We start from the raw sequence: 25,464 nt of genomic DNA, 5'->3' as shown, positions 1-25,464 counted from the left end.
TCAGAGACCTATTGCAATGTGTGTGGGGATGGGGGTTGTGGAGGGGTGGATCCCCTCTTGGGATTTCAGATGCCAGTTGCAGTCCAGGTTGTAACCTATACTTCAGATCAATTGGCTAAAAGAGAATCTCATGACTTCCTCCCCCTTAAGATTCAATGGATTAGCTAAAGCAACTCATAGAACTCAGGTAAACATTTACTTACAGATTATACTAAAAAGCTATGATAAAGGACATAGCTGAACATCCAAATGGAAAACAAGTGTAGGGCAAGATATATGGGGAGGGATGTGGAACATCCATGTCTTGCTAGGGGTCATCACTCTCCCAGCACCTCCATAATCACCAACACAGACGCTCTGGGCCCCGTCCTTTTGGGTTGTCAGGATTCTTTATTACAGAATTGTGACTTATTAAATCACTGGCCATTGGTGATTGATTAAAACTCAGCCCATCTCCCCTAACCAAAGGTTGGGTGGGGGTGTGTAATGAAAGTTCCAGCTGTGTGATCAAAAGGTTGGTTCCCCTGGCAACCAGCCAGCATCCTTAGGTTACCTAAGGGCTTTCCAAAAGTCACCTCATTAACAATATAAGACACCTTTATTGTTCCCATCACAGGAAACCACAAAGGTCTTAGGAGCTCTATGCTAGGGACAGGGTCAAAGATCAAATATATTTTTTCTTGTTAGAAATCATATCACAGTTGCAAAGTACAGTCTAGCACTGATTAAATTCTTACCAGAGTAGAAAAAACAAACAAAAAAAAGCAACCTATCCCCAGAAGATTAAGAATTTGAAACTAATGTTTTCTCTCTCTGCTGAACCAAACAATATGCTTAAAACAATACAAAGTAGTGATGATTCAGAAAGAGGCATTTCCTAGGGTTGGGAGTAAGCTGGATGCCATCTGACATCAGTAATGTATTGATCCCATGGGAAATACTCTGTTATAGTCAATATCAAAAACTGAAGGTTTAAAAGCTTACATTTCCTACTCAGCAACTACTGTGTACCTGTGTGCTAGGCATATTTCATTTATCATGATTGTAGGCATTATTTACCTAATTTTGATAATAAATAAACTGACATAACCCAGAGTGGTTCAGTGATTGCTTAAGGAGACAAAGCAAGTCACAAAAGGAAGATCTTTCTAGATACAAAATCTAATGTATTTTCCTATGTTCGCTTGCCTGGGTAATTTGAGGTAGTAACACAATCCCTTGGCACTTTCTTGTTTATAATAGAAAACTCTTGATCAGTAGAAATATTCTGTGGAAAACTATGATGGTAGCCAGGGCCTTCTGTGAGTGGATGGATGGTGGTGCTAGCAGAAGCATTGTGACAGAGAAGGCAAATTCATTTGCAGAGTATGTGTCTATCCCAGTGAGGATGAATCAATGTAATCAACCACCTACCAGGTGGCTGGCAGGTCCTCCTGGGAATGATGCCATATGAGGGGCTCAGTGGTATTTCCTGTTGGCAGGTTAGACACTCATCCATAGCAGTAGCCAGGTCAGACAAAGGAAAGAAAGACCTTGCTGTAGATCTCAGGCCTCACTGCCACCACGACACTTCATTCACAGGCCTATAGTGCAAACACTGGATTGACTAATGAAAGAGGTTGAGTGACATCCTCAGAGTGCCTCTTTTTGTCCTTTTAATAATTAACAGCCTCCTTAATATGATGCTTTTTTTGGCATTTACATGAGACACAAATATCTTCAACATGTGTCAACTCCAAGGGATCCATCTACTTGCTTTCCCCCCCAGAATTCCTTTCCATCCATCTCAGAGTCCTATTTCTTCCAAGTCCCTGACCAACCAATGCGAAAGGAAAATCAAAATGGAATGAGTGTTGCAAGGACAACTCTGAAAAGGAGAGCCTGGAGACCAGTGAGGAAGTGTGACTCATGCACATCTCAGCAGGATGGAATCTGACCTTCTGAGCACTTATTTTCTTATGGCAGGCATCCAGAACATCTGCACAGTGTTCCAAAAACTCAAGATACTCATAAGACCCTTACTCTAGAATAACTCAAGACAGCCTATCTACTTATCAGATCCTTACTCCAAAATAAAACATGACAGCCATCCCTTAAGGACAAATATTTCCTTTCTTATGTCAGAGTATATAGCCTCATGGTTTTTGCCTTTATAAGCTCCTGACTCTTTCTCTTCCCTGGAGCACTCTTTTGGTTTCACCTGGATCTGTAACTCCTGAACTGCAATTCTTAAGACTTTTTCTTACCTGCAGACTTCTGCTTTTTTTGTTTGTTTGTTTGTTTGTTTGTTTTGGTCGACACCAGTAAAACTGTTAGCAAATTCCCTCAAAATGTTGTAGATAAATACTTTAGCAACTCACTTTGGACAATCTAACCAAACAAATTTTATCCATTGGGAAAATGTTTCCATTACTGCTATCCTTCATCATCACCTCTGAGTCAAGCTATAATGCTGTAGTCATCCACTTTCAGTTAGTACCAGCATTTCTCACAGACCTACTTATCTTTGAACTATATTTGAGTTTTTTCTTCTTCTCATAAGATACTTCCCATGATAAACTGAGAGAGAGGAGACAACAAAACAGGAATTGGTTTCAGGAGACTGAGCCACCTACTCATTCAACTTAGCTGTACTTTCTAGATCCATTGCCTTTCCAGTTGGTGATAAATTGCCACTGCTTATACCCACTTGTGTATGACATCTGGTTCATTACAGAAACCTTAGGCTGCACAGTCAACTGCATAGTGTTCCACAGTTAAACATCCACTCTCTAACAATGCCCAGTAGCAAACATGGTAGCTTTTACCAAGCCTGGTAGCAAATACAGCACAAGGCCCAGGAGGAAATCAAGTAATTTAAAATACTAGTATTAAATATGTTTAATTATTTAAAGGAATAGGCATAATAAGAAAATCATAATGAATAAGTACACTCTTAAACAATTTCCCCCAAATTGATCTATAGATTTAATACAATTCCAATAAAAAACTCATGAGGCTTTTCATAGAAATTAACAAAATAAGTCTAAAATTTAAATTGAGATGCAAAGAATATAAAATAGATAAATTGACTTTGAAAAACAGGAATAAAGTTCAATCCTGATTTCAAAATTTAATTTAAAATTATAGCAATAAACACTGCACAGTATTGCTATATAAGTATCTAAATTAATGAATGCTCTAAGCAAACTAGAAACATACATACAAAGTTAATTGATTTTCCACAAAGTCAACACCCTTGGGCATTGGGAAATGATAGTCTTTGTACTGATGATCCACACAGGAAAAAAAAAATTAATTTTGACCCTTATCTTACACCATGCATTAAATCACAATGGACTAGAGACCTAAACACAAAAGCTAAAACTCTGAAACTTTTAGAATACCTAGGAGAAAATCCTTCAATCTTGGAACAAGCAAAGATTTCTGAGCTAGGTAACAAGGAGCAAAACAGTTGGTAAAATGAACTGAATCTAATTTTTTAAAAAATCTGCTCTTCAAAAGTACATCAATTAAAAATAATAAAATGCAAGCAAAGATGCGAATGTCCTATATATGCTTGTGTATTCTGCACTCATCAATAAATCAACAGAAAATAGCACGGAATAAATAAGATTACCAAAGGCAAAAGTCAATACTATAAAAAGACCAATAAAATTGACAAATCTCTGGCATGTCTTGAGAAATAGAGAGAGAGGAAGAACAACAATAAAAAATTAAGAAAAAAGAGGAATACAACTCAGATATCACATAAAAACATTAGACTAAAAACTCTTATACAGATTATCCCAGTGTAGGGGGCAAAAAAAGGAAACACTCTCTATATCATCTTTGAGTCTAGAAAATCTTCAATATCAAAATCAGGTAAAAACATTTAAGAGAAAGAAAATTTGTTTGCCAATCTCAATTCCAAACATAAGTGAAAAATTCTAAACAACTATAAATTAGCAACCAAATACAACAATGTGAAACAGGTAACACCTCATGATGGAAGAATGTGCAGATAGGTCAACACTAGAAACTCTATTAATACAATTCATTACATTAGCATATTTCAAAAAGAAATACATGACATTGTTTTAGAGTAGAAATTTTTAAATTTATATTATTTTTCTAATTATTTCCCCAACATGATTTTTTTCCTACTGTACAGCATGATGACCCAGTTACACATACATGTATACATTCTATTTGCTCACATTATCATGCTCGAACATAAGTGATGGGACAAAGTTCCCAGTGCTACACAGCAGGATCTCATTGCTCATCCATTCCAAAGTCTGCATCTATTAACCCTCAGCTGCCAATCCATCCCACTCCCTCCCCATCCCCCCTTAGCAACCACAAGTCTATTCTCCAAGTCCATGAGTTTCTTTTCTGTGGAAAGGTTCATTTGTGCTGTATATTAGACTCCAAATATAAGTGATATTGTATGGTATTTGCCTTTCTCCTTCTGACTTACTTCACTCAGTATGAGAGTCTCTAGCTCTATCCATGCTGCTGCAAATGGCATTATGTCGTTCTTTTTGATGGCTGAGTAGTATTCCATTGTGTATATATGCCACATCTTCCTAATCCATTCATCTGTTGATGGACATTTGGGTTGTTTCCATCTCTTGGCTATTGTGAATAGTGCTGCAGTGAACATGCAAGTGTATGTGTCTTTTTCAAGGAAAGTTTTGTCTAGGCAGATGCCCAAGAGTGGGATTGCTGGGTCATATGGGAGTTCTATGTATAATTTTCTAAGATACCTCCATACTGTTCTCCATTGTGGTTGTACCAGCTTACATTCCCACCAACAGTGCAGGAGGGTTCCCTTTTCTCCACACCCCTCCAGCATTTGCTATTTGTGGACTTATTAATGATGGCCATTCTGACTTGGTATGAGGTGGTATCTCGTGGTAGTTTTGATTTGCATTTCTCTAATAATCAGGGATGTAGAGCATTTTTTCATGTGCTTGTTGGCCATCTGTACATCTTCCTTGGAAAAATGTCTATTCAGGTCTTTTGCTCATTTTTTCCATTGGGTTGTTGGCTTTTTAGCTGTTGAGTTGTATAAGTTGTATATTTTAGAGATTAAGCCCTTGTCAGTTGCATCATTTGAAACTATTTTCTCCCATTCCATAGATTGTCTTTTGGTGTTTTTATGGTTTCCTTTGCTGTGCAAAAGCTTGTCAGTTTGATTAGGTCCCACTGGTTTATTTTTGCTTTTATTTCTGTTGCTTTGGGAGACTGACCTGAGAAAATATTCATGAGGTTGATGTCAGAGAATGTCTAAGGACTCAACCCAAAAACTACTTGAACTGATCAACAAATTCAGCAAAGTAGCAGGATATAAGATTAACATTCAGAAAACAGTCACATTTCGGTATACTAACAAGGAAATATTAGAAAAGGAATACAAAAATACAATACCCCTTAAAATGGCACCCCAAAAAATCAAATACCTGGGTATACGCCTGACCAAGGAGGTAAAGGACTTACATGCTGAGAACTATAAAACATTAATCAAGGAAATTAAAGAAGATGCAAAGAAATGGAAAGATACTCCATGCTCTTGGGTCACAAAAATTAATACTGTGAAAATGGCCATACTACCCAAAACAATCTATAGATTCAATGAAATCCCTTCAAATTTCGCATGACATTTTTCACAGAACTAGAACAAACCATCCAAAAATTTATATGGAACCACTAAAGACCCAGAATTGCCGAAGCAATTCTGAGGAACAAAAATCAAGCAGGAGGCCTAACTCTTCCAGACTTCAAGCAATATTACAAAGCCACAGTCATCAGGACAGGGTGGTACTGGTACCAAAACACACAGACTGATGGAACAGAATAGAGAACGCAGAAATAAACCCTGACACATATGGTCAGTTAATCTTTGACAGAGGAGGCAAGAATATAAAATGGGAAAAAGACAGTCTTATAACAGGCATTGCTGGGAAACCTGGACAGCTACATGCAAATCAATGAAACTAGAACACACCCTCACATCATGCATGAAAATAAACTCAAAATGGCTGAAAAACTTAAATATAAGACAAGACACCATCAAACTCCTGGTAGAGCAGAAATTTTTAACAAAGCAACAATGGAATGTAATAATCTTAAAGTGATAAAGAAAGTTTATAGAAAACCTACGATACACGTTTTACTTAAAGGTGCAAATTTCAAAACACTTTCTTTAATATCTCCCTATATTAACAAAACAAAGGTATCAACTATCACCAGCTCTAGTTAATCTTATACTGGGGCTCCCAATCACCACAAGCTCAGAAAAGAAATTAAAATTTTACAAGTTATAAGTTTAGGAAGGAAAGAAACAAAACTGTCATTATCTGCAAAAGAATCTACACAGGTTATTAGAATTACTTCAACTTATATTTTCTAGATTAAAATTGATGGACAAAAACTAATTTTACATCTTAATTATACATGTATATAGTTATACATATAATTTTGCTAGCTCAGCAAAAATGAATTAGAAAATGAATTTTATAAATATTATTTACCATAGTGTCAAAGACTATAAATGACATAGGAATTAATCTAACAGAAGATTTTCAGAATTTTATAGGGAAAGTCATAAATCTTTACTGATAGGCATTTGAGAGACGCTAAATGGAGAGATGTACCATGTTTACACACCAAGAGTCTCAGTATAATAAAGATGCCAACCCTCCCCAAATTGATCCACAGTTTCAATGCCATTCCAGTAAAATCTCAATAGATCTCAACATGTTGTTTATGAAGCCTGGAAAGATGACTTTTAAATTGATATGGTAGAGCAAAGGGCCTCAAGTTTTTTAAAAGTCTGTAAAATAACAAGGTAGTGAGAATTGTCTAAAAAAATCAACAATTGCCACAATGCTATGATAATTAAGACAGTGTAGTATTAATACTAGCACAGATATGTATTAATACAAGCACAGTTAGAACAAAGATCCCAGAAACAGATTTACCTGTCAGTGGAATGTGCTTTATCACAGAGCTGGAGTTTCAGATCTTTGGGAAGGATCTACTTTTCAATAAAAATGGAGCAGCAATTAGGAATCTACCTATAGAAAAATATGAAATTTTTCTACCTCTCACAATACATAAAATATTGCGTATTTTGATTTTTGAAAATAAACCTATATGTTTATGAAAATAGCCATTAAATGAAAAATAAAGAGTGGAAGATGGAAATATGGCCCCATGGCATAAGCCTCATAAGAGGATAAGATTAGCACACAGAAGCACATATAGAACAAAAGGCAGTGATGGAGTGCTAAGAAAACGGCTGCCTCTTGATGGTACATAGAGTGAGGGAGAAGTAATAAATCAGAACTCAGGAATGCTGGCCATCTAGGAGGCTGTACCTTGCAGAAGCATTGGATTTCCTTTCTGCCAAAGGATTAGAGAGAACAGAGAAGGACTATGAAAATGGGAATATTTATTTATAATGGTTTGTTCATCACAGAGGCCAGAGTAAACTGGATTTGGAGGGAAGCATAAGTGGGATAAAGATAGGAGTAGAGGAAGCATATGATATAAAGACAACTGTAATTGAGTTCATTACAGACCTTCGTATATAAGACAGGTTATTAGTATTGCTAGCACAACATAACAGGATGAGAAGCACTGCAGAGTTAATGGACCTGGTTCATAGGCACAGACAAATCCCATGTGTTGTGTGAAGTATAACAAGGCCATAGTGGGAGCACTTGTTTCAGATGGTCCCACATAGGTGACCACCAGGAACACTGAAATGACCAGGAAAACTGGCTCTCTCTGCAGAGGACTCCTCAAATGATGTCAGAGGTGTGCTGTGCAGGAGGTTCATCTACTGTGCATGCATTGGCTTGCACATGTGAGTCATTGCCTGGTAGAACCAGAGATGAATCTTTGATAAACCAAAGGATCCACCAAGGCATAATGGGGCTGGAACAAACACAAATTCTTGTGATTCACTGTAGTCATGTCCTATAAAGTCACCACAAGTACTCAATTAGCTAATGCCAAGCCACTACTCCTAGAGGTTCATCTCCTGATGCATATGTTGGCTTATACACACGAGTTGTTGCCTGGTAGAACTAGAGATGAATCTTTGATAAACCAAAGGATCTATCAAGGCATAACTGGGGGCTGGAACAAATGTGAGTTCTTGTTATTCATGTCTTATAAAGTCACCACAAATCTTGAATTAGCCAATACTGAACCACTGCTCCTGAGGAAACACAGGGTTACCTTCCTGCAACCTCCTGGTCACATTTTCATAAACCAGTCAAATATAACCTTGCTTTACGCATTTATGCATAGAGTGATGCCTTATTTAACATATGCTTGATTCACTGACAATGAACTCACAGACACCAGCACTATAATTCAAGCCTGAATGAAGCTTTGATCTGATGCAATATCTTCTCCACAAGGCACATCACAGCCTTCTGGCACTTAGGAACACTAAACAGCACTTCAGCACTTTGCTTGGAAGTCAGTTTAACAGCAAAATCACCAACAAAAGAGCCAAAATGTGGAAACCAGGGCATCACATAGACCACAAAAAGACAATATTTACAGTATGAGAACTGAAGCATGAAGGCAGAGTACTGCCCTGTTGGATGCATGCATCTGGCACCTCAAATTTTTCACCACTCTGTGCATGTTTGCAAAGGACCATGAAAGTCATAGTATTGATTTTTGAGTTATGAATAAATTTTAGCAAGTAGATGAATTCTTGAATATGAAATTTATGAAATAATTCCACAGATAATGAGGACAGATTGTCTGCAAGTTTTGGTCTACAGATGTCCTTTGTTGGTCCTAATAATGATTATCTACTGCACACTAAAAATAGATGGTATTTGTACTCATTAAATTTTTTATTTAAATATATTTTTATTTTTTAAAATTGGGAGATTAAATTTTTTGGCAGTGCCTGTGGCATGTGGAAGTTCCCCTGCCAGGAATGGAATCCAGGCTACAGCAGTGAATACCAAATCCCTAACCACTAGGCCACCAGGGAACTCCCCATGGGGGATCCTTTTTTTTTACTTTTTTATTAAAATATAATTGATTTCCAGTGTTGTGTCAATTTCTGCTGTACAGCAAAGTGACCTGTCACACACATATATATACACACACATTATTGTTCTCATATTATTTTCTATCATTTTCTATCACAAGAAATTGGACAAAGTTCCCTGTGCTATACAGTAGGACCTCACTGCTCACCCATTCTAAATGTAATAGTTTGCATCTCTTAACCCCAAACTCCCAGTCCATCCCCCCACCCCACCTTGGAAACCACCAGTCTGTTCTCTGTGTCTGAGTCTACTTCTGTTTTGTAGATAGGTTCATTTGCGCCACATTTTAGATTCCACATATAAGTGATATCATACGGTATTTGTCTTTGTGTTTCTCTAGTTGCATCCATGTTGCTGCAAATGGCATTATTTTGTTCTTTTGCATGGCTGAGTAGTATTCTACTATGTATATGTACCATATTTTCTTAATCCATTCATCTGCTGATGGACATTTAGGTTATTTCCATGTCTTGGCTATTGTGAATAGTGCTGCTATGAACATATGGATACATGTATCTTTTTGAATTGTAGTTTTGTCTGGATATATGCCCAGGAGTGGGACTACTAGATTGTATGGAAGTTCTATATTCAGTAAAGTTGGGGGATTTAATTTTTTGGCCATGCCTGCAGCAGCCAGAAGTTCCAAGGCCAGGGACTGAACCCAAGCTATAGCAGTAACAACTATGAATCCTTAACCACTAGGCCACCAGGGAACTCCCCATGGGAGGTTATTTAAAATCCTCTTTAGATAGCTCCTTCATACAAAACATGGCTTTTAAATATTGCTATCTTCTTTTTTCAAGTCCCCTTTTCAATGTTGTGGGGTTCTTTTGCTTATATCCTTCCTTTCATAAGTAGCAAAAAAGTTGAAAGTTTCACTATCCAATATACAACACCACTCTGAGCCTTGCTCCTCTGAGTCTCACCACGCTAATTTTGAAATAAAAAAAAAATGGACTGGGATTGAATGTCTATTTCCTCCACTACATTGGGAATTATTTTAAGGTGGATACTGTGTCTTTAGTATTCCTTTGTCCCTTGGGACAAGCTAATGGCAGGTATTCAACATATGTTAAAACTGAATGTCCACCTGCACCAGGTTATTGTCAGTGGAACACCTGTATATATTCAATATAGAGATTTTCAGCAATTACATGTTGCCTCAATTTATTAGGCGATGGCATGGAAGACTTAAAGTAAATGGTGTCAACCTGAAGACTTGGATTGAAGAGGCTTAAAATTTTGCTGCCCAGACAGTTAATCTTGAAGACTGATGGAATCTTATTTTTAGCTCACAAAAAAGATATAGGCAGTTGCTTTAATAGTTATTAATGGCAGCTGTCAGGTGTATAACTATTGACTAGAGATGAGTCAGAGTGGCCACAAAAAAAAAAAAAAATTGTGTCCTAAACACAAACAGAAGAAAAAAGGTCCTGTAATTGTTTAGAAGCTCACCAAAGAGAATCTACTAATTAAGTAGTATAGTGTTTACCTGCAATAGCCATTATGGGAAACTAATGAACTTGCTCAAAGGGTGCAAACAAGTTGTCACCTGCTCTGTCAATCAATAATACTGGAAGGAAGCAATTTCCATCACTGTAGGGACCCACGTGTTAATTCAAGAAGTCACCAGATTTTAATGAGCCTCGGAGGTGGTAGTTTAGCCATCCACCTTTTTGTCATAGAAAAGTCCTTTTTAAAATAGAAAATATGGCAGAAAATCGTGCAAGTTTCTACATTCATTCTATCTAGAAAAGGAAGAAGAGAAAAGAGATAAAAGAGAGAGGAAAAGTGGTCTGTTTTGCTAGGGCCACAGGGCACCCAACAAAGAGGAGAATTGGTCACCTCCCTCTCCCTCTCTTTCCCTCCATTCCCCCCACCCGTGCCCCCTGTCTTCTGTGCTCTGTCTCATCTTCCTCTTCTCCTTCCCCTTCCCCTCCTCACCCTCTCTCTCTCTCTCTCTCTCTCTCTCTCTTACATTTGCCTGATAGGTCTTTGCAGAGGTTTATCACTTTGAACTTCTCAAAGAACCAGTTTTTGGTTCACTGACTTTCTCTTTTTTTGGACTCCCCCCCCCCGTTTTATACTTTATTAATTTCTCATCTCATCTTTGTTATTTCCTTTTGCTGGCCTTGGGTTTAATTAACTCTTCCTTACCATTTTGGATAGAAGATGAGGTCTTTGATTTATATTTCTGTTTGTTTTTCCTAAAGTTCTATGGACTTGATGTACTTATTTCTCTTTTTTTTACTTGCATACATCTATTTTATTAAATATCTTGAACATCAAAACTGATTTTAGAAAAGAACGCAGTATTTGCCCTTCCTAGTTAACTCAGAAACAAACTTTTTTTCCCCAGTTTTAAATATTTTCTAGGAGTTTTCTTGATGGGGGGGAATGCTATAAGTAGGTAACAAACATGGTCAAATCACCTAGAATTCTCAAAAAAAAACTTTAAAATTTCCCCCTTGTCTATACTGAGATATAAATAAACTTGAGGCACTCCTCTTGATCACTTTCCTAACATCGTTTCTTAGATGGTCCTTAAACTTATTTAAAGTTTATTTTTTAATGATTTGGAATAAATTTGTTGGTGCGTCCCTGTCCTTATTCTTCTTCTCCTTCCTTTTGGACTTTTGGACTTCCACTGGATCATATATGTGTACATATATACTGAAGTTAGATTGTCTGGGTTTATATAGTAGTTCTATCATTATTCATGGCTGGACCTTAACCTCTTCAGCTAATGCTGCATTACAAACCACTCAAAGCTTGGTTCTTCAACAATTTTTATTATTTTATCTCTTGATTTTGTAAATCAGGAATTCCCTTAGTGCTTTTCTCTATTCCATGATTTCTGGGATGATTCATCTGGGATGACTTGAGTGACTGAGGGCTGTAATAGCTGGGGGCCAGCTAGGCATCTTCCTTTTTCTCCATAAAGTCTCTAGAGATAACTAGCAAGTGATGGCTCCAGGGGTTCAAGAGATGGCAGTCCTGTTAAAGGCTGGCTCAAAATTGGCATAGTGCCACTTTATCATACTCCATCATCAGGAGAGTCACATGTTCTAGAAGAAGGGAAACAGATCCCATTACTCTAGGAGAGGAGTGTCAAAATTTGCAGTCCTTTTTAATGCACCATTATGTATGTCAATAGATACTAATATTCTTAAACAACTCCTGATTGTGTAACATTTTCATATACATTCAATCAAGATGGCTTTTCCTTATAAGCAATTTGGACATCATTATTTTTTAATCAAAGGTTAATTGTTAATTGATTGTAAAATTTAGCCAAGTACAGTGTTTGAAATTTGAAAAGCATTGCAAAAATTGAAGAAGGAAAAACTTTGACCATAATCCATCCAGAGGAAGCCTCTTTAATAGTTTGCCAATGTTTTAGGCTTTTTTATTATTATTTTTTTTTCTTTTTAGGGCTACACCTGCAGCATATAGGAGTTCCCAGGCTAGGGGTTGAATTGGAGCTGCAGCTGCCTTCCAGCCTACACCACAGCCACAGCAACACAGGAACCAAGCAGCATCTGTGACCTATAGCTTGCTTGCAGCAATGCCGGATCCTTAAACCACTGAGCGAGGCCAGGGATTGAACTCGCATCCTCACAGATACTAGTCAGGTTCTCAACCCACTGAGCCACAACAGGAAATCCCTAGTTTCTTTTTAAAGTTTTTTTTATTAGAAGAGAGATAAATGTTAAAATTTGAAGACCAAAAAAATTTAAAAGAAAAAAATCCCACCTTATAATTAACCAAGGGTAACATTCCTTCTTAACCTTTCTTGCTACACTTACACTATTATATATCATTGAAATAATACACAATATTTATATTGTGCTTCTTTTTTAGTATTTCCAACTCCATTTCTCCTTAGTGAAATATAATTAAACTTTTTCACTTATCAAACATATTGAGAGCCTTATATATCTAGGTTGTTGGGGAACTTATATTCTAGTGATGGAAGACAAACAATGAACAAATTAATGAGAAAATATAGGAAGTGCTGACTGCTATAAAACTAACAGGGTGCTGAGACTGAAACTGGCTGCTTTGGCTGGGCAGTTTGGAAAGGTGACCCTCATGAGATGCTATAGAAGTTGTGATCTGAATGACAAGAAGCCAACCACAAAAACATCTATGAAAAGAGAATTCCAGGAAGAGAAGGCAGCAGATGGAAGTGCCCCAAGGCACTGATGAACTGGGTCTGTTTGAGGAGCAGAGAGAAGGCTATTATGGCTGGAACATGCTGAGCAAGGAGAATAGAAGCACATTGTGTGGTTGAAGAGTCAGAAAGAGCCAAGATCACACAGGACCTTGCAGACAAAGTAAAGAGACAGAATCTTATCACAAGTGCCATAGGGAGCCCAAAAGGACTTAAAACAGGGTTTTGATATAACCTTCTTTTTAAAAAATTTTTATCTTCATGTGATTTTTGAGGGGTGTAGTTTCTTTTATTCTATCTTCTCTCTCTCTCTCTCTCTTTTTTTTAGGGCCCCACCCACAGCATATGGAAGTTCCCAGGCTAAGAGAGCTATAGCTGCCGTCCTACATCACAGCCACACAATGCAGGATCTGAGCAACCTACACCACAGCTCACAGCAATGCCAGATCCTTAACCCACTGCATAAGGCCAGGGGTTTAAGAACCTGCATCCTCATGGTTACTAGTCAGATTTATTTCCACTGTGCCACAATGGGAACTCTACCTGCTTTGTTTTTTTAACATTATTATGGCTAATATAAGAGGAATGAAATATAAGAGGTCCATTGGAGAAGGCAAGAGACTAGTTTGAAGACTGTGATAGTAAGCCTGGCCAAGAGCTGTTGAATGTTGGAAATAGAGCCACAAGGGTTCAGAAACAGTGGTCATATTTCAAATACAATTGGACAATTGACAAGACTCCCCCATTCATTGAATTTGGCAGTAGGAGGAGGGAAGGAAATGTAATGAAAGCTAGATTATCTATAGCATATTTCAGTTCTAAATCAATTACCTGTGTATAACATTTTCTATTTTTCAGAGCTATATGAATAATAAAGTCATATGTTTAAATATCAGCTATCTTTTATATTCACATGCTCTCATTGGTATTTTTTAATGAATTCAACTTCAACTACTCTGCTGAGTAAACCTGTAAAGTTAATGGCTTGCAGATGAATGGGCTGTCAATGCAGAAACTCACTACCACATAGTACTAAAATATATTGATTTAAGAGAAAGAGACCAGACTTGGTAAAACTGTGACAAATTATAAGTACTAAGTAGTGATATTTAGATTTTTAGTGTCATGTGAAAAAAAAAAAAAAAAGGCAATAGTAGTTCTCATTTACCACATAATGACCTTGAGTATTTGTTGTTAGTCATTGAAGGTTCAAAATGATAAGCAGGGGTTGCAACTTGATCTACAAAGATACGGTTTTGCACAAGAGGATAGAGTCCCGAACTCTGTTCACCCAAATTTTACACAAACTCTTCTTTCCTATGTAGAATCACTTTGCTAAAGACCTTGACTTAGAAAAGAAGCTCTGAAATCATTTTGATCTATGAACAATTAGCACCCTTTATCACCATTCCCAAGCAAACTGCAACACCTGTTGTTAGTTCTTAGGTATGCATACAATTGCTAGTGAACCCTATTCAAAAAGCCAACCATTATGCACCCCATTGCGAGACACAGTGCAAAGAAATGATACATAATTTTCTTTGGCTTTCTCAGCAGCAGAGACAAGAAGCCAGGCCTGTAAAGTGAAACAGTAAAGTGTTGATTTAAATGGCCTTTTTGAAATTTTATGTAGAGCTTCTCTAAAGTACTACTTAACTCTGCATTCCCATCTAAATTTTTTAGTATATTAAACTATCACCCCTCAAACATTAAGTTCCATATATATATATATATATTTATTTTTTTTATTTTTTTTATTTTTCCTTTTTAGGGCCTTACCTGCGGCATATGGAAGTTCCCAGGCTAGGGGTCCAGTTGGAGCTGTAGTGTAGCCAACAGCCTATGCTACAGCCAAAGCAACGAGGGATCTGAGCCACATCTGTGACCTACACCATAGCTCACAGTAATGTCAGACCCATAACCCACTGAGTGAGGCCAGGGATTGAACCCATGTCCTCATGGATACTAGTCGGGTTCGTTACCACTGAGCCACAACAGGAACTCCAGAAATTCATAATTAACATCAGATTTGATGCAGTAAAAGCTGCAAAATCATCATGTATTTAGTTTTATTTTGATTTGTAAAATTCTAGTGAAAATAGAGATATATTCAATGATATCTGAGAAATGTGTCAAAACTGGGTGTGAATCCTGGTTCTGCTAGGAAGAGCATTATGAATTCAATTTTATCAATAATTCTGTTTATTCCCTTGCAAAATTAAGATAACAATGGAAACATCCTCACATACATGGTAAAGATTAAATTTTAAAATATATTTCAGCTGCTCAGAGCAGGACACTGTCAGTTCTGTTTCCTTTGTGTTGGTGGCCACTGTCAGGCACCATTCTTTGCCACACGGTGACAAAATGTCTGCCTGCCTGCCAGCAGCTTACATTTACACCTTAGTCTTTAAGAATCTCACTGAAAAGCAAGAATGATTCTTCCCGAATATCTCCATCAAAGGCCTTAGAGTTGATCCCACATGCATGGACTGAGTCATTGAGAACCTGAGTTCCCATGTTCTGACCGAGCCAGAAAAGACCACATGCTTACCTCTGAATTTAGGAAGGAAATCTAGACCCTCCCAAACCACAAGGACTGAGAAGGGTGGGAAGTTGTCTCCCCAAAGAATCATGTGTGTCTGCCACAGAAGGCAAATTCTCTAACTCCAACACTATGCATATGACCTTGAAGAAGTTTCTAAGGTTCTCTGTGTCTCAGAATTCTCAACTATAAGATACTCTACTTGATAAAGTTGCTGTGAAACATTAGTGAAATTGTAGGCAGATATTAAACTAACTCACACTGGGGACACAGTAGGTACCAAATACATGTTAATTCTCTCTCTCCCTGTTCTTCTCCCAGGAGTGATAGAAAATGAACATGGCAAGTATTATTGATGCTTTAAGACAGCTATAATGCTTCAATAACTTTTTTTTTACTAGTGCAAGCTCAGAGCCATTGTTTTTCTAATATTGCTTGATTTGGGGCTAGGTCATCATCCTGGCCTCTTTAGTCTTTCATCACCTCACCTGAAGTACAGTACCCAGATCAGAACACAACATTCTAGGTATTCCAGCATGAAGTTAGTTGCAATCTACTTTGAGACTGAAAGTGGTAACACTTTTGTTGATGACACCTGACATTACTATGAGAGTTAATGTAGCATTTTATTCCCCACAGATAGTTGACCCAACTAAAAATCCCTGGCTTTCTCTGCAAGCTCTACTGATAACCTATACTTCTTCTGACCTGTGTCCATGTAATTGACCTTTGGAATATATCCTATGGAATTTATTCCTATTCAGTGTTATCCTATTAGACTTAAATAAGTATTTACCATTTGATTATTGACAGCATCCTTTTCAGTATGGAACAACCACTCATCAAAGCTTCATGGCTTACACAAATTTGTTCCCTAGTATCTTTATGCTCAGTGAGAACAAAATCAGGACCCAGCAGGTGGAGTCCTTCAGTACAGCACACATTTCATTCCACGTGGGAAGTCAGTGGTCTCAACAACAGCATCCTATTCATCCAGTCAATCTTGAATCCTACTCAAGTACTGTATCTAACCAATGTGTATATAGCTTGTTTATTAAGGATCGTGGCAATTAAGCACAGAAAGTTCTATATAGTTGCTGCATAGATACAATTTTGTTAATTTTATCATTCAACCAGCATTGCCTTGTGCCTTGATTCATCACTATTTTATTAATACTTCTTTCACGATAGAAACTTCTTCATGTAGGAATTCACAATGTTTAATCAAGGCAATTAGCATGTAAGCTGTGGAAACAGAGGCACATCTAAGCAACTAAATGTCAGGAAATAAAGGTTATGGCCACTAAGATAGTATATCAAATGGATTTCAGATGAAATCAATAAAAATCAGATACAGACAAGAGGGATGAAGACCAGACTAAAGAAAATTTGAGTTTCAAGTGATGGCCTTCATTGATTCTGTTCCCAGTGGAGCAACCTGCTGGCCTGTCATGGAGAAGGAAGGTCATTTATCAAATCTGCCCTCCCCCCACAAATAAAGCAGGTTGGCTCACCTATGTAACATACTACAACCCAAAGAACTCTGCCATGAAACCCCTCCAGAATGATGGTACCTTCAACTGTTGAAGTTGTTGAGCATAGTGACATGGGGATGCGTCCCCAAAGACTTCCACCTGTATCCAGGGAAGGGAGGGCAGTGCATCACTCCCTCAGGGCACATGAATCTGCTTTAGAAACTCCCCAGACGACTAGGTGGGAAGACCTGATGGATAGAGGGCTTGGTCCCTGAAGCTGTACGGGTGGGAGAGATGCCACAAACACTGAGCATAACTAATAATATGACCATATCTGTCATATATATATTTGGTTAGTGTAACCAAAGTACTAACGATGATTATCATTAAGGAGATTTACAGACATTGAAGTTGTGAATAATGAGTAATTTTTTATTTCATGTATCTACTGTCTATATGCTTTTAAAATTTCCTATAATGAGCAGGATTTTTTAAACATAAAAATTACTCATAAAATGAAATATATGACTTACAAAAACACAGTAGGATTCCCATAGTCTTCGTTGTTTCACATGCTTCAATAACAATCAGCCTCTCCAATAGGTAGAAAGGTTTAGTCTTGAAAATTCTTCTCAGGGCAAAAGAAAGAACCTTTTGAAACAAATTTGGAGATAAAGTGTTTTATTTTAGAAGAAGAACAACAACAACAAAACAACAAACAGCAGCTAATAAGGGCACAGAGCTATCCTTGCCCAGGTCCAAATGCAGTCTTATTCCCTCTCAAATACCCACTTCCTGTCATGAGCATGCTGTAACTTTCTAACAACATGCCGGAGTCAACTGCTACTGCAAATATATAGAGGTGTGATTACAGCAATACGAAACTGAAAGGGACAGGTGGTAACTAAGTCACACTGGAGTTTGGCCTGAGTAGGAGACTGTATGAGGATTATAGATGTGATGACCTCAAAATTCTGTTTCTATGAGTGCTAATTCTCCAAGACTGGTTCTGAATTCTATGCAAAGCAGCAAACTGCAGGACAGCACAAATTAATAAAGTTCAAAAAGGATATAAATAGAAACCCTAACACAGTTCCACATATTCCCAATGTACCCATAATTATTAACTTACAACCATTTAAACTTTTTTTTTTTTTTTGTCTTTTTGCCATTTCTTGGGCCACACCCATGGCACATAGAGGTTCCCAGGCTAGGGGTCGAATCGGAGCTGTAGCACCAGCCTACACCACAGCCACAGCAATGTGGGATCCGAGCCACATCTGCAACCTACACCACAGCTCACAGCAACGCCAGATCCTTAACCCACTGAGCAAGACCAGGGATCGAACCCGCAACCTCATGGTTCCTAGTCAGATTTGTTAACCACTGAGCCACGACGGGAACTCCTAACATTTAAACTTTTGAACAAGATTAAGTTTATTTTGAAAGCTTATATTGAAAGAATGTGAGAATAATAAAAACTCTCCAGACAAACCCTGATTTGATTATAAATTGCTTTGAGTGTTATTTTCAGGGCATCACGACACCATTCATTCCCAGAACCAGAGGCACAGTGTGTAAGCAGACAGCAAAGTTCTGAGTTCATCACCAAAGAGAGGCCAAAGCACCCAGGATATTTCTCAGAATGTAAATGACTTAAGTTTAAACATACTGTAAGGAGGAAAGCTCCTCACCAACTCTATGCTTGCCAGACAAAAAGAAGGAAAGAATGAAGGAAGGGCCTTAAATATGGATGCAGGTGCAAACAAGGGTAAACAGAACTACCTGGGAAAAATAAGCAGTATCAGAGACAAGAGGGCATTTTAAGTCTTAACTGTCACCTTGAATTACAACCAAATATAAAGCAAGGGTAATAACCAGTAAAAATTTCTGATTCACAGGCATGAAAATTTTAAGATTTAATAATAAAGCTTTTATGTGTTCTCCTTTCTGCATATGACCTCTGGAGAAGACATGACCCAAACATTCCAAAATAAGGAGTTACGATTCATTCAAGAAATATTTATTATTCCCTACAATCTCCAAGTTGGTTTGATAGACATTGTAGGGGACTCAGAGGAATAAAAGAGAGTTGATATGCACATTAAAGTTGTAATTCAAGATTCATTATGAGAAATGACCCTTTAATAATTCAAAGAATTGTCGGAGTTCAGAGGGAAAACCCACTACTTCTAGTCAAAGTGCTTAAAAATGGTATCATGAAAGAGGTGGCACTGGGCCTAGAACTTAAACTATGGAGGTGAGACTTCAATAGCAAGAAATGAGGGGAAACTATTTAATTTAGGCAACATGTATGAAACTTCTGTGAAGAAACAGGGGGGTACAGGGCCACTGGTGGAAGGATTTATGAAATAATAAATAACAGAAAGGTAGTTATTAAGAGTGTGAGGATTTTATTTTTTATTTTATTATTTTTTATTTTTTTTGTCTTTTGCCATTTCTAGGGCCGCTCCCACGGCATATGGAGGTTCCTAGGCTAGGCATCTAATCGGAGCTATAGCCACCAGCCTACACCACAGCCACAACAACGCGGGATCCAAGCCGAGTCTGTAACCTACACCACAGCTCACGGCAACACCAGATCTCCCACTGAGCAAGGCCAGGGATCAAACCTGAAACCTCATGGTTCCTAGTTGGATTCATTAACCACTGAGCAATGACGGGAACTCCCAAGAGTGCGAGGATTTTAAATACAAGTTTAGGGAGTTTGATGTAAAAGAGTGAGGTTTTTTTGTTTATTTGTTTGTTTTTTTTGGTTTTCAGTTTGTTTGTCTTTTAAGGAAAAGTGTCTGGAATCAAAATAAAGATCTAGGGAAGTCAATCTGCAACTCCTGAGGAACCAAAGAGGAGTGCAATCAGAAGGCACATAACCATGTAGGAAGAGGAGGACAAAGAGGAGTTAGGGGAGCCGGAACTAGAGTGGGGAAGCACCAGTGCATGTGGAAATGAGGTCAAGAAACTGAGTGAGAGGATGTGCCACACAGATCATTTGCTGAAAATGAGACAGTAGGGAAAAGAAGACATCAAGGACCTGAATTCTTTGGAGTAATAGTTGGAGCTAGTCAGATAAACGCTAACTACTAGAGAAAACATATAGTAACATGGGGAAAGGAAGTTGAGGGAGACCTTTGGGGGAGGTTGGGAAGGCAGAGGTGAAGTCAGGAATGGGGAAGTCAAACTCCACAGTCATGACGAAAGTCAAGAAGCAGGTAGTCAACAACATCCAATAATGCAAAGAAGACAAGAAGCATGATTAGAAAAAAATAAAGCCATTGGATTTCATGAGTAGATAATCATTGAATGCTGAGTAAAGAATTTTGAATGACCTGTACTGGGGAGGAGGGGCAAGCCCAGAACTCCAGGCAACATTCACCAAGCCAGGTATGGGTTCTGAGGCTGCCACAGTGATCACAGCAGATGACCCTACAAGGTCCTATGAGAGGAAAGGGGAACATTCTGAAAAGAAGTGGGATTTCAGAGCCTGAATGCAGCCAAGCACAGCCAGCAATATGGAAAATGACCCACGAGAGCTAGAGAACGTCTATTAGAGACCAAGGGAGATGCTGATACAGATCAATTTTGCACAATTCAGATTTTAGTTGCATTGCTCTGTCTGCATGTGGCTTAACATCTTCATGCTGGAATCCGAGTTTGATCTGAAACTAGGGTGGAGGGTAAGGGAGCATAAGCAGTCTGTACAGATTAGTTTTGTGAAGTTTGAGCATGAAGGAAGGGAAAGAGTAAATGATTTATTTGCTATGGCCAATAAATATCTTAAAGCAATATTTTTATTAAGATTTTACTTTTAAAAAAGAGAAAATTTAGTTGAAAGGAAATTATTATAAATGCAAACAAGAGAGGAAATTAATTTCTGAAATAAAATTTGGATGAAGTTTAAAAAAAAAGATATGAAAGACTTAAATATAAGACAAGACATCATCAAACTCCTAGAAGAGAACATAGGCAACACATTCTCTGACATCAACCTTACAAATGTTTTCTCAGGTCAGTCTCCCAAAGCAACTGAAATAAAGCAAAAATAAACCAATGGGACCTAATCAAACTGGCAAACTTTTTGCACAGCAAAGGAAACCAAAAAGAAAACAAAAGGACAACTTACAGAATGGGAGAAAATTGTTTCAAATGATGCAACTGACAAGGGCTTCATCTCTAAAATATACAAACAACATATACAACTCAACAGCAAAAAAGCCAACAACCCAGTGGAAAAATAGGTAAAAGACCTGAATAGACCATTCTCCAAGGAAGATATACAGATGGCCAACAAGCACATGAAAAAATGCTCCACATCATCGATTATTAGAGATATGCAAATCAAAACTACCATGAGTTATCACCTCACACCAGTCAGAATGGCCATCATTAATAAGTCCACAAATCACAAATGCTGGAGGGGGTGTGGAGAAAAGGGAACCCTCCTGCACTGTTGGTGGGAATATAAGCTGGTACAGCCACTGTGGAGAACAGCATGGAGATACCTTAGAAAACTATGCATTGAACTACCATATGACCCAGCAATCCCACTCTTGGGCATCTGCCTGGACAAAACTTTCCTTGAAAAAGACACCTGCATTGGCATTTCATTGCAGCACTATTGACAATAGCCAAGACATGGAAACAACCCAAATGTTCATCAACAGATGAATGGATTAGGAAGATGTGGCATATATACACAATGGAATACTACTCAGCCATCAAAAAGAACAAACAATGCCATTTGCAGCAACATGGATGGAGCTAAAGACTCTCATACTGAGTGAAGTGAGTCAGAAAGAGAAAGACAAATACCGTATGATATCACCGATATCTGGAATCTAATATACAGCACAAATGAACCTTTCCACCAAAAAGAAACTCATGGACTTGGAGAATAGACTGTGGTTGCCAAAGGGGATGGGGAGGGAGTGGGATGGACTGGGAGCTGGAGGTTAATAGATGCAGATTATTGCCTTTGGAATGGATGAGCAATGAGATCCTGCTGTGTAGCACTGGGAACTATGTCTAGTCACTTATGATGGAGCATGATAATGTGAGAAAAAAGAATGTATACATGTATGTATAACTGGGTCACCATGCTGTACAGTAGAAAAAAAAATAATGTATTGGGGAAATGAAAAACAAACAAACAAACAGATATGATCCAGCACAGAGAACAGAACTAAACTTGAAAAGGAAAAGGGATTAAAAAGAAAGGAAACTACTGATCAAAATATTCTTAATGGGGGAGTTCCTGTCATGGCGCAGCAGAAACAAATCCGACTAGGAACCATGAGGTTGTGGGTTCAATCCCTGGCCTTGCTCAGTGGGTTAAGGATCCAGCATTCCCATGAGCTGTGGTGTAGGTCACAGACTCGGCTCGGATCCAGCGTTGCTGTGGCGGTGGCGTAGGCTGCCAGCTGTATCTCTGACTGGCCCCCTAGCCTGGGAACCTCCATGTGCTGCGGGTGTGGGCCTAAAAAGAAAAAAAAAAAAAAAAAAAAAAAAAAAAAAAAAAAAAAAAAAATTCTTAGTGGGGAAGATGGGTGGGAGTAAAAATTTTGAAGCCAAGAGAAAGAAAATTCAGGTATCTTATTCATCACGATGAAACTAGCTATTACAGCTTCTGCTAAGATTAGGAAGAGATGTGGTGGACGTGTTGGCTTAGTAAAAGGTAAGTAAGAGGAATAACTTGTGGGGAAACAGAAGTGATGTGAGATGTATAAAATGAGGTGACGCGAGGTGGCAAGAACTTCAGTGGATGCAGCCAGAAGCTACGATGGTTTTTCCCTCAGAGCCAGATAGCCCAGAGATAGGTCCCTGGTCTAGTGTTTAATTCTTCTGGATTCGCAATTTGACGCCCTTGTATCTGGGCTTTAATCTGCATGACTGCTTTCTTTTGTGCTTTTCCTTTTATAGTCACATGCTGTGATTTTATTTTATTTAAAAAAAAAAAAAAGATGTTTGGTTCAAGAAAGCATGTGATTATAGTGTGAAAACAAAACAAAACAAAACAAACCTGCCTTCCAAAGAGGAAGGGGCTCTTTCTGTGACCAGTAGCTCAAGAGCAGGGCCTAGAGGGATGGAGTGAAGATGATTATTGGCCACTGGCTGGGGTTTGGGGCAAATACTCTAGGAGGGTTGGATTTTGCATACCAGATGTGAGGCAGAAATTTATTCTATGTAAAGGAGGTCAGCTGTGAATGTGGCATGGAAATTATTTCAGAAATTCCATCCATACCATTTAATAAGGCTTATGGTTAGATAACCTCACTTGTGGGGTTTTTTTTCGTTATTGTTTTTTTTTGCTTGTTTTTTTTTCCTTTGTCTTTTTTGGGCTGCACCTACGGCATATGCAAGTTCCCAGGCGAGGGTTAGAATTGCAGCTGCAGCTGCAAGCCTATGCCAAAGTCACAGCAACACCAGATCCAAGCAGCATCTGTGATCCAGCAATGCCAGATCCTTAACCCACTGCCCATGGAACAAGGCCAGAGATCAAACCTGCATCCTCAGGGAGACTAGTCACAGTGGGAACTCCCACACTTGTATTTTTAAATCTTCACAAATAGAGTCTCTGTGGTCCTTAGGGTAATGCCCATTGAAGGCCATAAGGACCTCGTGGTTCCATCAGTTGTTCTCCTGCGTACAAATGTGCAAGTCCACGTGCTGTGGCTTTATCGGCATGGGGAAATTACCTCCAGCTTGGTACGCCCTTCCATCTTCTGAGACACATGAGACCATAGCCTGACGCAAATCATTAGAGAATCATTTGCATGTTTGAAAGCCATTATTAGGAAAGTTATACAGAGATAAAAATAAATCTCAGAAGAGCAACAATGAAGGTCAATTATAAGACCCTTGGATAAAGTTTCTGAGACCATCTTAGACTGTATTTTCAAATGAAATTTAGGCTGGAACTCCAATTATGACAACAGAAGCATCTTTTGGGTCCTGGCCCCTCCACCAAATAATAACTTACATTTAATAGTGGACTTAAAAGTGTGGAACATTTCACAAATTTTTTAGATTTTATTTAAAAAGGAGATATATATATATATATATATCATTGGTGAAAAGTTGAGATCTAGAAAGGCTAAGAGCTTGTCCAAGTTTCCATGACTCCTAAGTTGCAGAGCTAGCATGAGAAAGGGACAGTCTAATTTCCACTCACATCTGTAACAAATTCAGGGTAGAATTCTGCAATCACCTCACTGGTCACTGTCCAGGCAGAGGAGGTCACAGTTCAGAGACTAGGATTCTAGTTTCAATTATGTTCCTAATGAGGTATGTGATCTTGAGAAACCATTTTATCTCCCTAGATACCAACTTCAGTTTCAGTATAAAAAAGCAAAAGGAAGCAAGGAGGGAGGGAGGGAGGAAGGAAGGAAGGGAAATGAAACTAAAAGGCACTCAAGAAAAAAAAAAAAAAAGGAAAAAGCAAATTAACTTGCCCTCCAACTGCCTAGACCCCCCCTTCCAAAAAACCAGAATCACTTCCCAAATTTTCTTCACTGACAATGGATGTGAAATGAAAGGACAGTGAAGCTTGGATGCCTTACAGCTCACTTCCAAGATTTTCCACTTGGAGCATCCCGTCCATGGTTGGGTTGGCACATGCACCCAGCAGTCAACAATAAAGTTCTCCACTCACTGTTAATGATCACTTATACTCCATGGCTGTTACCAGTGGCTTAGAAGGACTATCCCAGGATGGGAAGGACATTCATGGCAGAAAGAAAAAATGAGAATTCTTGATGAAATGCTTGAGGATTTGCTGTTTAGGGATCCACCATGAAAAGGAGGCTTGGAGGAAGGAGGTGGGGTAGAGACTGTCACCTGGGAAAATAGCTTTGGTTATTAATAAGCTTGGAGGAAGTTGCCAGGTGTGGACACAGATTCACTAAGGGAGAAGATAAGTCAGCACCCAAGAGAGTAGGAAGTAACTGAGAACAATCAACTCCTTATAGGAGAAATACTAAATGATGTTATCCAACTAAGACCATTCCTCTGACTATTGTCCTGAGACAGAATGGTGAGTTGAAGATGGTAGAGAACCCCCTGACCACCCAGTTAACTACAGCAAAGAGTGGAAAGGCTAAGGCGTGTGTCCTGTGGAACAACTCGTCTTCCTTGGGGAGGAACACAGCCAAAGGGAACAAAAGGAATGGACAGAAC

The 25,464-nt window shown here is 38.4% G+C and overlaps 1 protein-coding gene across 4 annotated transcripts in view; it reads right to left on the bottom strand.

Annotated features, from left to right (window-relative positions):
• LOC110261176 (classical arabinogalactan protein 9-like) overlaps positions 1-17,916 on the bottom strand; it is a 76,930-nt gene extending 59,014 nt beyond the window's left edge. For all 4 annotated transcript variants that reach the window (XR_002345046.1, XR_002345048.1, XR_002345045.1 and 1 more), the window contains exon 1: positions 17,805-17,916. The gene's annotated coding sequence lies outside the window, so the exon portion shown is untranslated. The remainder of the gene's footprint in view (positions 1-17,804) is intronic.

The sequence above is a fragment of the Sus scrofa genome, chromosome 6 (assembly GCF_000003025.6).
Source record: "Sus scrofa isolate TJ Tabasco breed Duroc chromosome 6, Sscrofa11.1, whole genome shotgun sequence".
NCBI lineage: Eukaryota > Metazoa > Chordata > Mammalia > Artiodactyla > Suidae > Sus > Sus scrofa.
This window is presented reverse-complemented; position numbering and strand designations above follow the sequence as displayed.